Genomic DNA, 12,784 nt, shown 5'->3' on the forward strand with positions numbered 1-12,784 from the left:
GTATGGAAATGTCTTGAGGCAAAATCCTCCTTGAAGTCTCATGGTGGACCTCTCTATGTTCTGCTCTTGCTACATGTGAGGCTCCAATATGAGTTCAGTGCATATCGTAGAGACCTGTCATGAAGACCTGAGAAGATAATTTTGCCTTGCTGTACATGAAAGGTATTTAGAACCAGATATGCTGGATACATCAAATTTAGCCAAAGAAATATTAGATCTTGTAAATCTTCTGGTGAGAGGCAGTGGAATCTTTAGAGCTTAAACTAGAAATAAAATGCCTCCTTTAGTCTCTTTTGACTTTATGATTCCCTCTATTTCTCTGCCAATGTGCATGAGAATGTCAGTCTTTGAAAAGTCAACAAAAATGCACACCTCTCCCTGGCTGCTCAGATAAAGATGTCACTTTACCCTCTCCTCATCCCTAGATAGGGGAACTCCCTTCATTTCCTATTACTGTATTGACCCAGCAGCAAGACTTCTTTACCTCTCACGGCCCTGATGCTTCTCCTCTGACTGGGTCCCAGCAGCACCATGTCTCTGGGTTCCCCCTTTCCTACTTCTTGTTGCCACAGAACTGTCTCCCTGATATAGGGCCATACATGAAAGCAGTGCAGGTCTGTGCTCTTAGCCCCGAGGCTCTTCCATGGAGCTTCACTCACATACTCAGCCTTGAAAACTGTGGGATCGGTAGCGCTGCTCTCCTCATGACAGCTCCTGCTGGGACCAAAATCACGACTTGCAATTAATTTGTGCGAGTTTGGCAACATTGTCTTCTCCAGGTTGCTTGGAGGGGAATACCCCTACCCATCACTACTCACAGGCTAGGTTGCTGCCATCTCCCACCCCATCACTAACCTCTGCACCGCCCTCAGCCTCCTTCCTGCCCCGACATTCTCTGCAGCCCCTAAATCTGCCTCCTGCTCCCCCCCAGTGCCTGATCCCCCTCACTCTTCCCATTCACCGTTTAAAGTGTCTCTGCACAGTCCCTGTGTCCGGTCTACCCCACCGAACCATAGGACAGCAGCCATTTGTCTGGGGGCCTGGCTTCAATATAATTGAAAACAGTGGGAGACAGCAGCTAACTTTATTAAGGGCAGCCTCACTTCCACATTCAGATAGACTAATGGCAGCCATCTTGCTGACTTTAGCCCTAGTGACAGTAATAGCAGATGGTGGCCATTTTGAATAAAGGAGAATTCGTGAGTTGGTGACTTTCATCATGTTTTAATGAGACAGGTTAAAAAAAAACACACGAATTGCTAGAGTTATGATACAGTCATGAGAGTTGACAATACTGAGATTTGGTAATTGGGCAGAGCCTTTACTTACACATCACTAGTTCAAAACCAGCCTTGGTCAGCAGGGAGTGTAAATAGCTTAAAATCTGCCTGTTCTGTGAACTCCACTACAGATGTGGCCCTTCCATAGCAAGAGGTACATTGGCAGGGCAGTATGGGGAGGTTTGTATTGCCATTCTCATTAATGTACCTATATTATGGATAATTTGCTTCTGTTCTACCAATTTGTGTGCACTAAATTCACTTTTTGCTTTCATTTTCTGTACGATATTCTCTCCTGTGAACATATGAGTTCCATCTTTTTTCTTGCAATGTCTTGCTGCTGATCAGAGGCCTGCTGAGAGAGCTTTCTGTTCTTTCATTGCCATGGCTGGAGTTCTGTTCTAAGGAGCTGTCACTCTGATCCTGGCAGAAGACATCACTTGACTTTGAAGTGTGTTGAGGCATTGATCACAGTTTGCAAAGAAACTGCAGAAGCAAGGATGCAGAATGATGTGTGGTACATACACATTTGCCTGAAAACCTTTTCATGACTATCCAGGCTCAATTTACTAGGAAAGATGGTTTTTGAGTAGGATAATGAAGGAGGCTGTATGATCAATTCCAACAAATCAGTGATTGGTGGCCACAGAAAACCAGACCTGAAGTAAAAGGATCCAATCTTACACTTCCTGTGCAGCCAAATTACCATGGATGGAGCCCAGTAGATAGTGACGTATTTCCACAAGATGGATATTTGGACAGGATTGCTGTTACACATTTTGTGATAATGTATATCCTACACAAACCTGTGATTTCAGATACTCAGTGAACACAGTCATTCATCTGCAAAGAGCAGAGGACAGATAAAGGCCAACCTAAATTGTTCCAGTAGCAGCAATGGAAAAAACTAGGCAGGTGAAGGGCATCAAAAGAAGAGCGTGAACCAGTCAAATAAATTAGATTTAGTCTCCACCTACTGGCACAAGAGTGTAACCCAACAGTGCAGATTTAGTACAGAAGAATCTCAGAGTCATGAGCTGACCGGTCAACCTAGGGTGACCAGACACCCCGATTTTATAGGGAAAATCCTGATATTTGGGGCTTTGTCTTATATAGAATCATAGAAGATTAGGGTTGGAGACCTCAGGAGGTCATCTAGTCCAACCCCCTGCTCAAAGCAGGACCAACCCCAACTAAATCATCCCAGCCAGGCCTATGTCAAGCTGGGGCTTAAAAACCTCTAAGGATGGAGATTCCACCACCTCCCTAAGTAACCCATTCCAGTGCTTCACCACCCTCCTAGTGAAATAGTTTTTCCTAATATCCAACCTAGACCTCCCCCACTGCAACTTAAGACCCAATGCTTTTTGTTCTGTCATCTGCCACCACCATTGAGCCAGACGATCTAGCCAGGTTTTCATCCACCCTATAGTCCATTCATCCAATCCATACTTTTTTAACTTGCTGGCAAGAATACTGTGGGAGACCGTATCAGAAGCTTTGCTAAAGTCAAGGTATATCATGTCCACTGCTTTCCCCATATCGACAGAGCCAGTAATCTCACCATAGCAGGCAATCAGGTTGGTCAGGAGACTTGGGTTCAATTCCATCTTCTATCACAGACATCATGTGTGACTTTGTGCAAGTCAGTCATCACTACAAAAAAGGTATGTTCTTAACTCAAATTAGGTAACTCAAGAGTACATTTTTTTGTAGTGAAGACAAGCCCCTAACGTGCAAGATGGGAATGATAGCACTTCCTTACCTCACAAGTGCCCATCTTTAAAAAGAGGAAGAAGGAGAATCCGGGGAACTATAGACCGGTCAGCCTCACCTCAGTCCCTGGAAAAATCATGGAGCAGGTCCTCAAGGAATCCATTTTGAAGCACTTGGAGGAGAGGAAAGTGATCAGGAACAGTCAACATGGATTCACCAAAGTCTATACTTTCATTTTTCTTGTCTTATCCACAATAACTATATTATTTGAAAGGGGTTGGATTAAAAAAAAACCTAGTAGCCATACGTGCTTGATGTTAATGAAAAGACTTGTTGTTCTAACTTAGAGAAATTGACCCATAAATTGTTCAAGAGCAGTTCAGTCGTGCGAAAATATGACCCCTGTAGCAATGCCAAAATCGGTGAGCCCTTGGGTGATCTACTCAGAATTTCTAGTCACCCAAATTCATTCAACCTCTGGTGTCTTCTAGCTCCTGCCCACAATGATTCCAAGATGTGTAACTGTACTGGAGAGGAGAAAACATGTCACTTTTTTTTTTTTTTTGCTATTTCCTCCCTTTTTCATTGTTCTTGGATATGGGAACCACTCCCTTTCATATTCATTACTGCTAACTTCAATCACTCAGAAATCATGAGTCAGCCCTTCCCCCCGCCATGAGATTTTTAAAATAATACATTTCAGGTTTTTTTTACTTGCCTTTTGGTTTTTGAGTCTTTAGGGTTCATATTTTCAAGATTTTCTCTGAAACCATGAAACATACTTTTCTTTTTTTAAATAAAAGCTGAGATGCTTATCTATAATATTGACTCCAGGAACAGAGACTTTAAGAAAAATATCATATTGCAAGACTCAAGATAAAATTGTGAGAGTTGGCAGCATTGCTACTGTTGCCAGTGATTGACTGAGATGTGCATCAAATGATGAGAGAGAGAAAATAGCCTATAGTGCAGGAAATTGTCAGTTTTATTCTTGTTTTTTAAACAATTGCTTTATGAGCCTGTAGTGAGGTGGTGTGGCTCCCCTCCGCCCCGGAGCGGGACGAGCCCATCCAGAGACCAGAGTGGGCGGAGCTAGGGAGCTCAGAGCCCGCCCCTCAGAGGGTCAGGCGGCAACACGGAAGTATAAAGGCTCGCCCTCAGAGCTCACTAGGGACCCAGTCACCGGGCAGGCCAGACATCTCCTGCCTAGCCCACGACTGGGAAACCCCCATGGCCCAAGGTACACGCCAGGACTGGCCTGACTTGCCCTGCGCTCGCTTCCCGGAGGAGTTGCCGGACCTGCCCTGCAACCGCTACCCAGAGGAGTTGCTGGGCCTGCCACTTGCCCACTACCCCGAGGAACCCATGGTGCTGGACCCCCAGAGGACATCACCCTGATCCAGGTACTACCCGAGGGGGAGTCTGGAAGTAGCCCGGGGGCAGCTGACCCTAGTCTGGCTGCAGCACTGCCAGAGCTGACGTCAGTGTGTTGTGGCCAGGATCCCCACTGTGGCACTGACTCAGCAGCGAGTCGTCTTCTGCTGCGAGGACCCAGGGCTGGGACGCAGTGGAGCGCAAGGGCCTGCGTCCCCCCTGCCACCCAACTCGTGGGTGGCAGACTCCCCCTCACCCAGGCCTTGGAGGCTTGGGCCTACTGTTGTTGCTCAGCTCTGCCTGAGGGCCTGAGCTCCTGACTCGCTGTTGCCCCGCCCTGACCCAGGGCCTGGGCTTACGGTGTTTATTCCAGTTACCGCAAGGGTCCCCAGGAAAGACTCCCGCGGCCGGACTAATTCCCCAAACCTCAACCTCAGCAGTGTGCAGTGAGCCGGTGTGGCTCCCCTCTGCCCCAGAGAGGGTCAAGCCCCGGCCAGCACCTCTACAGAGCCAAATACAGACCTGGAGTAAATGGTGGAGCCTAAGTGAGATGACACTAGGGCTGTTACTATTTAAAATAGTCATTATGAAAGTAGAGAGAGAGAGAATGGACAGGCAGTATTGAGAGGAACACAACACTTTAGGAACGGGTTAGTACTTTGGAATAACTCTGTTATGAATATAAACACTCCAAATACATTAAGAAAACCATTTTAGGAACCCGTTGCTCAGAATAGGGAGGCTCTACAGAAGTGTTCTGGAAGGAAAACACAGGAGGACAGCATGTATGCTATTATTTATGTTGCAGAAGCCTCTAGGATTGGGATCAGCACTGGTCCTGCCGCAAAGAGAACACAAAATGAAATCAGTTGGTACAGTATATAGGACAAAAGTAAGTTTGCTTTTTGCCTGCTGTTTTTCCTGGAGGCCAAGAACGAAACTCTTAAAGAAACATTCTATGACTGATTTCCCCTTAAACTGCAAAGTATACACACAGATATGTAGCAAGACATAGAGCTGGACTAAGAATAGGTTCCATGATAGAAAATGGACAGTACTGGTAAGAGGAGCTGTAATCAAAGGTCAGAGAGTTTTCTATAGAGATCTGAGTTCAGACCTGTGTCATTAGTAAACCATATAAATAATTTTAAATGGACAGACCAACTGTAAACCAATTAAATTTGCTGATGAGACAGAACTCTGAGAGGGTTGATGAAAACAAAGCAACTATTACATAAACTGCAGATCTGCCTTGCAACAGGCAGTGAGCTATGTGTTTCACAGTTCAGTGGTCAAGGGACCAACTGAGAAGGGACAATTACCTGTTCCTTACAAAAGATCTAATATAGTCTTGCTTGATGGATATCATTAATGGACCAAGTAGGGAATGCCCCAAAACTAAGGATAAATTGGTGTGTTCACATTTTGAATGTTCTACTTTAAGTTATGCAGTATCTGTCTAAATAGATGGAATTTGTTAATTTACACATTTGTTACTGACATTTGTTCATTTGTGGACTGTGAAACCTTATTTTTATTATTATTTATTTGTATTACAGTAGCATATAGAGACCCCAACCAAGATCAGGGCCCCAACATGCTAGACACACACCTGAAGCCGTAGCACTAGCCCTAGCATACACCTAGGTCTTCCCCTGAAGAGTTTGCCTACCTTTTCTATTGAGAATGTAACGTGGGAGGGGAAACATGAAAAGAGAGGTGGACTGACTTGCCCAAAGCACACAGCAAGTTGGTGGCAGAGCCAGAAATAGAATGCAGATCTCCTGAATCCCAGTGAAGTGCCCAATCCATTGGACTACCCTGCTTCTCTAGTGTGATCTTAGATTTCATTAGTAGAAGGAAAAGTCTCTTTAACTGGAGTTCTGTTAATACAGAACAAAATAGGGAATAACCTCAAGCAGCTGATCTAAACCATTTTGCCATCTGCTGTCTACTTTATATTTCAAATTATGTAAAATATGTTTTATTTTAAGTCAGTGGCCAAGCTGAGAAGTTTCAGCCCAATTAAACTGTTTACAGACATGTTGTAAAAATAATGTCTGTGTACAGACATTTCTGTAAAAATAAAATAAAAAATGCCTAAGATGAAATAGACTGGGTCAGTGGTAGTATTGACACAAATCAACACAGATGTATAAAAGAAAAGGTCTGCTATGCTCAGCATCCCCCCATTTGGTTAATTATGTCAGTTGCTTCTTGGTCTTTGGGAGCCAACAGCTCATAAGTGGGAAAATCTGTGACCATATTGCCATCATCTATTAGTGAATCCAAGACATGATGCCTCCACAAAACCAGCCAAGTAGCAACTAAGCATAGCTTATAATGTTGGTTCTATTCACAATTTCATCAGAGGATAGGATAGTTGAATATGTTGGCAGCACCAAAACCTGTTGTCTTATTTAAACTTTTATGTGATTTACTTGGTGCTAAGTTTCAAATGTACTAAGATTGTCTCCATGCCTTCTTTTTTAAGAGAACACACAGATGCAGCATCAGAATGTACATTTCCAAATATATATGCACTTGACTCAGAGTGAGTGCTGAGCTGTGTTCATTTAAGAGCTGATCCTGTACTCAGTTCTGACAGAGTTCACTGGGAATTGAGGGTGCTCATAACCATGAACACTTGCAGGTGAGGGGCTTTACTTTTTGGCTGGTTCATGTATGGGCCATGTCCTGGACTCAGTACTTCAAGAAGCTATAACATAGACTGACTGGTCTCTTCTTTAACTATGAACAGCAAAGCTAAAGGGCCATAATTTAGCAAAAAAACTTAATTACAGGACTTAAGTTCTTCGCTGAATAGGGATTCCCTTAGCAAACTTTTAAAGATAAGGATGAGCTTCAGTGCTTTGTTGAGTAGGGGACACACTGAACAATCCTACATATCTCATGTAATAGTTTAGAACAGAGATATTGAGACCGAGACTCGTGAGCCACAAGTGGCTCTTTAATGTGTCTTCTGTTGCTCTTTGCAGCACATGGTATTAAAACAAGTGGAGAACCAGTTTGATCAGGGTGGACCGAATTGACCCTGTCAACACTGGTTCTCCACTTGTGAGGTAACTCTCTTCCCTTCTTGTGTCAGTATATAATGGCTGCATCTGTAATTTTCACTCCATGCATCTGAAGAAGTGGGTTTTTTACCCATGAAAACTTATGCCCAAATAAATCTGTTAGTCTTTAAGGTGCCACCGGACGTCTTGTTGTTTTTGTGGCTACAGACTAACACGGCTACCCCCTGATACTTCAAATTTAAGTTCCTTTGCCTTCAAATAGGGTACCTAAAACACAGCATGAAGAATTGACTGGCAGAAATAAATCTATACAAAATAAAGGTAGGAAAAAAAAATCAACCAGTTATTTTCATATGACTCAAAACTATAAGTATTGCACGGGTGGAAAATGAAGTATGGCTCTCCTATTAACTAGATTATACAAAAATTATGATACAAAATGGTTTAAAGGTAATAGAATGATACTTTAATGTCCATTGGAGATTGGTATTTAAAGAATGAAATGATCTTGGAATCTGATTTCAGTTCAAATATTTATGTTAAACGTAGCAAGTAACAACACGACCAGTCATTATGAACTGTAATTCCAGCATTCCAACTGGATTTTACTAGGTTAAGCATTTATAATCTGATTAGGCTATGCCCAACTTTAAAGATTTTTAAAATTAGGCTACTTGAAATACTGACCTGTTCATTCTTTAATGCTTTACAGGTTTATGAAGAAGATATTTGGTTTTGAGTACAAATATAAAAATCAGTTGAGGATTTCAGAAACCTGTTTTTTTTTTTGCTAATGGTGGATGGTGATCAAAACAAATTAAATCAAAAGTTTGGAAAAGAAGATAACGAATTCAGTCAGACCTATAATAATATTGCACGATGCAGCAATACAAGACCATTTTAAATTACTTGTTTAGATATTTTAATCAGATTATTACCTTGTTTATGCCAAGTATTGTATTTTAGTTTTTAGAAATCTTTCATAAATGCGGACATTTGCAGAAGCTAATGATTTATAGTAAGGTATTTATCACACCATCCCTTTGTCAATGCAACAAACAGATGATTTTAAAAAGAATATAAATTAAACCTCAGTTTTCCTGGTAAATCATTTTGCTTAATAAAAAGAACCTTTTGGAAATGTCAAAATAACTAATAGCACAAAGTTAAAGTGATCAAAGTTAAAGACAAATCCTGTTTGAGAGTTTTTCAGCAAGGAGAGATGCTTAGGTTCAAAGTTACACAAATGTAAAATAGCTGGCACAATGCTGCTCTCATTGAAATTAATGGCAAAGCTCCCATTGACCTCAGTGGGGAGGATACAAGACTATGCCTATTTCCTTCAACAATGTCCATTATTCTTTCTAACAGACTGGTAGGTCATGCCTACGAAACATGTACATGTTAATTTAGAAAATAATAAATTTCAGAAACAGGAAAATGCCATCCAGGCCCACATCCTTTCCTTTTGAAAGTATCTTAACATTTGGGAAGGTGGTATAAGATTATTTTTTAACCTATAACAATAAAAGGTGACAAAATAAGATTGGTGGGCGTTAACTATAAAACAGTTTAATACAAACCTTGTGTACGAGCCAAATTGTCTGTCTTCACTTCAGTCCTAAAAACTAACACCAGATACTGCCGCTCTCTTCTCCCCACACCTACAACCTCTTCACCCACCACTTCCCGTCCCTCTGTGCTGTCTCCCTCCTACTGGATGAATCTGCAAAAATTACATTCCTCTTCCCAGCTTCTCTGCCTGGCCCCAGTGCCTCCACCTCTGCTATTCTCTGTCCCTGTTTAGCTATGGGACAGTCATGAAGCATACTGCTGCCAGCACAGGTGATAGGGGAGGAAGAAGCTCTCATCTGCAGGGGGAGCTATGAAGACGGTTCCAAAGGTCTCGCTCTCAGCAGGGTCCCCTCATCCCCACCACACTGCAGCCCACACTGGGAGCAGGAGCAGTGAGTGAAAAGGGGAATGAGGGGCAGAGTTATTGAGTGAAGGTGAAGGCCTGTGAGTGGAAAGGGGGAAAACACAAGTGTGAAGGAAGGCAGGGCTCGGGTGGCGGGAGGGCCAGGGAAAACAGTGACTGAGGGAAAGTGTGTCTGCGGAAATGCGGCTTACTTAGTGTGAAGGAAGGTGGGGCCATGAAAATACAGTGAGTGTGAGGGAAGTTGGGGCTGGATCTAAATAACTTAGATTGTAAACTCTGGGACAGGTATTGTCTCTCTATTATGTGTTTGCATGGTGCCTGGCACTATTGCAATATTACTTTTACATCTAATAGCCAATGAGTGTGAGACCGGGAGCAAGGGAATGAGTAAAGTGGTGGAACCAGTCAGTGTGAGTTATGAAAAAATGCAGAGAGAGAGAGAGAGAGAGAGAATTTAAAGGGAAAATTAATGGAAAAATTTGCAATTAATTTGAAATTTATAGAGAACTTAATGTGAGGGAAAACATGGACAATAAAAAGGCTGAAGAACAGACACAGCAAACCTTGGGGGAAAAAAATGGAGAATAGGAAGAGGAAAAGGGAAAGAGGGAAGAAAACAGCATGGAGAGTTGGTAAAATATTAAGTTTACTTTCTATAAGGTCTGCTTCATTCTCTAGGATTTAATGTCTTACACTGTTTACAGTAAAACTGTTATGGGCTGGGTAAACCTTATTGTTACTGGTCAAGCGTAACTGCTGACTTACATTCAGGATAAATATAAAGAAGCCATTGAAACAAGTGGCTGAAATACCAGTAGCACCCGAAACACAGGTGTGAAAAATCCTGGGTTTCTCTTCAGATCATATAAATCTTTGAGTAGAAGATGAACCATATGACCCAAGGGGTTTCAAGTACAGGGGAGCTGTATTTCCTTCAGTTTGGATTGATGGAACTGTTTTGAGGAACACAGCACAAGGGGAGAGAGAGACAGAAGCAGCCAGAAAGCCAAGCAGACAGTAATAAAAATGATGGTAATGTGGCCCTTAGAGAAAGCTGAGAGAGCTTTTTGGGCACAGAGTGTTAGCTGGGAACAGTGAGCAAAGGAATTGTCTTCTGCTATTTGATTCCTATTGTGTTCAGGAAACAGGACATCATTTATCTTTGTTAAAGAAACAAGACTCATAGACTAACATCAGAAGGGACCATCATGATCATCTAGTCTGACGTCCTACACATTGCAGGCCACAGAACCTTACCCACCCACTCCTGTAAAAGACCCTAACATCTAGCTGAGTTACTGAAGTCCTCAAATCATTATTTAAAGACTTCAAGTTACAAGGAATCTGCCATTTACACTAGTTTAAGTCTAAATACCTGACTCTCATCAATTTCTCCTCCTAAGTGGAACAACCCACAATACCCCAAATTTTTATCTAGTAACTTGGGTTGTCATAGGTCTCACCCCCACTTGGAGCTGTTGGGGTCCAATGTGGGGACCTGCCTTGGTTTCCCTCTAAACTAAAATCCTAGTTTAGATCTGGTAAAACTGCCACCACCCAATCAGGTACGTGGATTGGGACACAATCCTTCCCCAAAATCCTAGGGGATCCCAAGAGCCCCAAATCCATGGAGTTCTTACACCCAGGAGAAATGAACCATTCCCCCCTGCTTCCTCCCCCCTCCCTTTTCCTAGGAGAGATACCTGGATTTAACTACAGAGGGATACCTCCCCCTCCCCTTTCCCTGAGAATCCACCCACGGAAAGGTCAACCAAGTCCTTAATAGAAAAGAATTTATTAAGAATAAAAAAAAGAAAGTCACTGTCTCTGTAACCAAGATGGAACAATACAGGGTCTAAACTTATTAGTCTCTGGAGAGAATTCCCCCTCCCCCTTTCTTTCTCAGTGAAAGCAAAGTAACAGCAAACAGGAATAAAGAATTTCCTTTAACAAACACACAATTGCAAATATAGAAAGCAACTCAAAAGACTAATCCACCTTTCTAATTAATACTCACTATTAAATAGTAGGAACTACTCCAGGAGAACTTGGAGACATGACTGGCCTCTTTTAGATCCAAAGAAAGCTCTGAGCAAACAAAGAACACAGACAAAGGCTTCCCTCCACAGAGATTTGAAATTATCCTGTTCCTTGATTGGTTCTCTGGTCAGGTGTTTCTCAGGTTACTGAGCTTGTTAACCCTTTCCAGGGAAAAGAGACCTTAACCCTGATCTGTTTATTTATGACATGGGACAAAAGGGATAACACAAACAATGGCCCTTGTTGAAATATAACTTTGGGTTATGCACTAGAAGGATTTGACCATTCAGACCTGAAGTGAACTACCACTCTCATTTTCATTCTGAAATGTTGACTGGTTTGGCAATCTGGCTAGTAATTACAGGGTATAAAGGGGGACTACTCTCCCCTAGCACCCTTCAGAGGTGCCTGCCACTCAAAGTGGGCAGGGAGGAGGTGGGGCAACCTGATTGGGTACAGAGAAAAGGGAATGTTCTGAAACACCCTCTGTGCACCTTGGAACACTGAGAGAGATTATCCAGTTCTGCACCATCCCCAGTGCAGGTTTGTAAGTATCAGGCATACTTGAGACCGCTATATTTTTTTTCTTTGCTCCTGCAAATAATTGTCTACAAAGCTAGTACAAAATCAGAGGTTTTGAAGACCCTTCAAGTCTTTTGAAATCCTCTTCTTGCTTAATGTCCCATAACCACCTCTACTGAAGTTAAATGAGAAGACTAACAATCTTCCATCACCCAGCACATGTCATCTTTTCTTCATTCTATTAAGTTAGCTACTTGGCATCAAATATAAGAAACTATAAACTAATAACTTTCACTTTTTTACAAATCTATGGAAACTACATTAAAATAATGTTAATTATGACACCAATAGACAGAAGATGAAGCATTAAAAGTTAAAGCAACAGCCTACCTTAAGGGGTCACAGAAGTGTGAGCAGAAGGTCAGCCTTAACTTTGTCTTTTTATGGGTCTTATTCGGTTGGTGTTTGTTGTCAAATTTTTGTTTCTAATATTCTTAAGTGAGTTAAAGGAATCTTCCATAAAAGGTTACTTTTATGTATCCATTCCCTGAGACACTAGAAAGCTTTCTGTTTCCTCTTTATCTTTATTTGATATTTTAATGCATACAACAAAATGCAGTAAATAGATTAATTGTGAGGCAACAATTTGATAGAACTAATAACAAACTAATACTTTTCACATGTGAAGACCCTTATTTATGGCAATTTTGGTATTGGTGTCTCTCAGATAATTGTCAGTTGATTAAACCCATAGAATGGTGACCAATTGAAATTGTGAAAATTCATGGCCAGAATTTCTGGAACAGCTTGATGCCTATTTAAGCAACACAGAGGCCAACTGCAAAAGAATTCAGCACATTGGGTCCTGAGCTCCT

General features: G+C 42.0%; 1 protein-coding gene and 2 long non-coding RNA genes across 3 annotated transcripts in view; 1 reads left to right on the forward strand and 2 right to left on the reverse strand.

Annotated features, from left to right (window-relative positions):
• The window catches only part of SLC7A10 (solute carrier family 7 member 10), a 71,735-nt gene that overhangs the window by 32,087 nt on the left and 26,864 nt on the right, over positions 1 to 12,784 (reverse strand).
• Positions 1,266 to 3,109, reverse strand: LOC120384699. Its single transcript, XR_005589039.1, has 3 exons — positions 3,046 to 3,109; positions 2,845 to 2,936; positions 1,266 to 1,849 (listed from the first exon to the last, which is right to left on the reverse strand). It is a non-coding gene; the product is annotated as an uncharacterized LOC120384699 (long non-coding RNA).
• Positions 4,181 to 8,442, forward strand: LOC120384700. The gene is made up of 3 exons (XR_005589040.1): positions 4,181 to 4,399; positions 5,179 to 5,262; positions 8,121 to 8,442. It is a non-coding gene; the product is annotated as an uncharacterized LOC120384700 (long non-coding RNA).

The sequence above is a fragment of the Mauremys reevesii genome, linkage group 16 (assembly GCF_016161935.1).
Source record: "Mauremys reevesii isolate NIE-2019 linkage group 16, ASM1616193v1, whole genome shotgun sequence".
In the NCBI taxonomy this organism is placed as follows: Eukaryota; Metazoa; Chordata; order Testudines; family Geoemydidae; genus Mauremys; species Mauremys reevesii.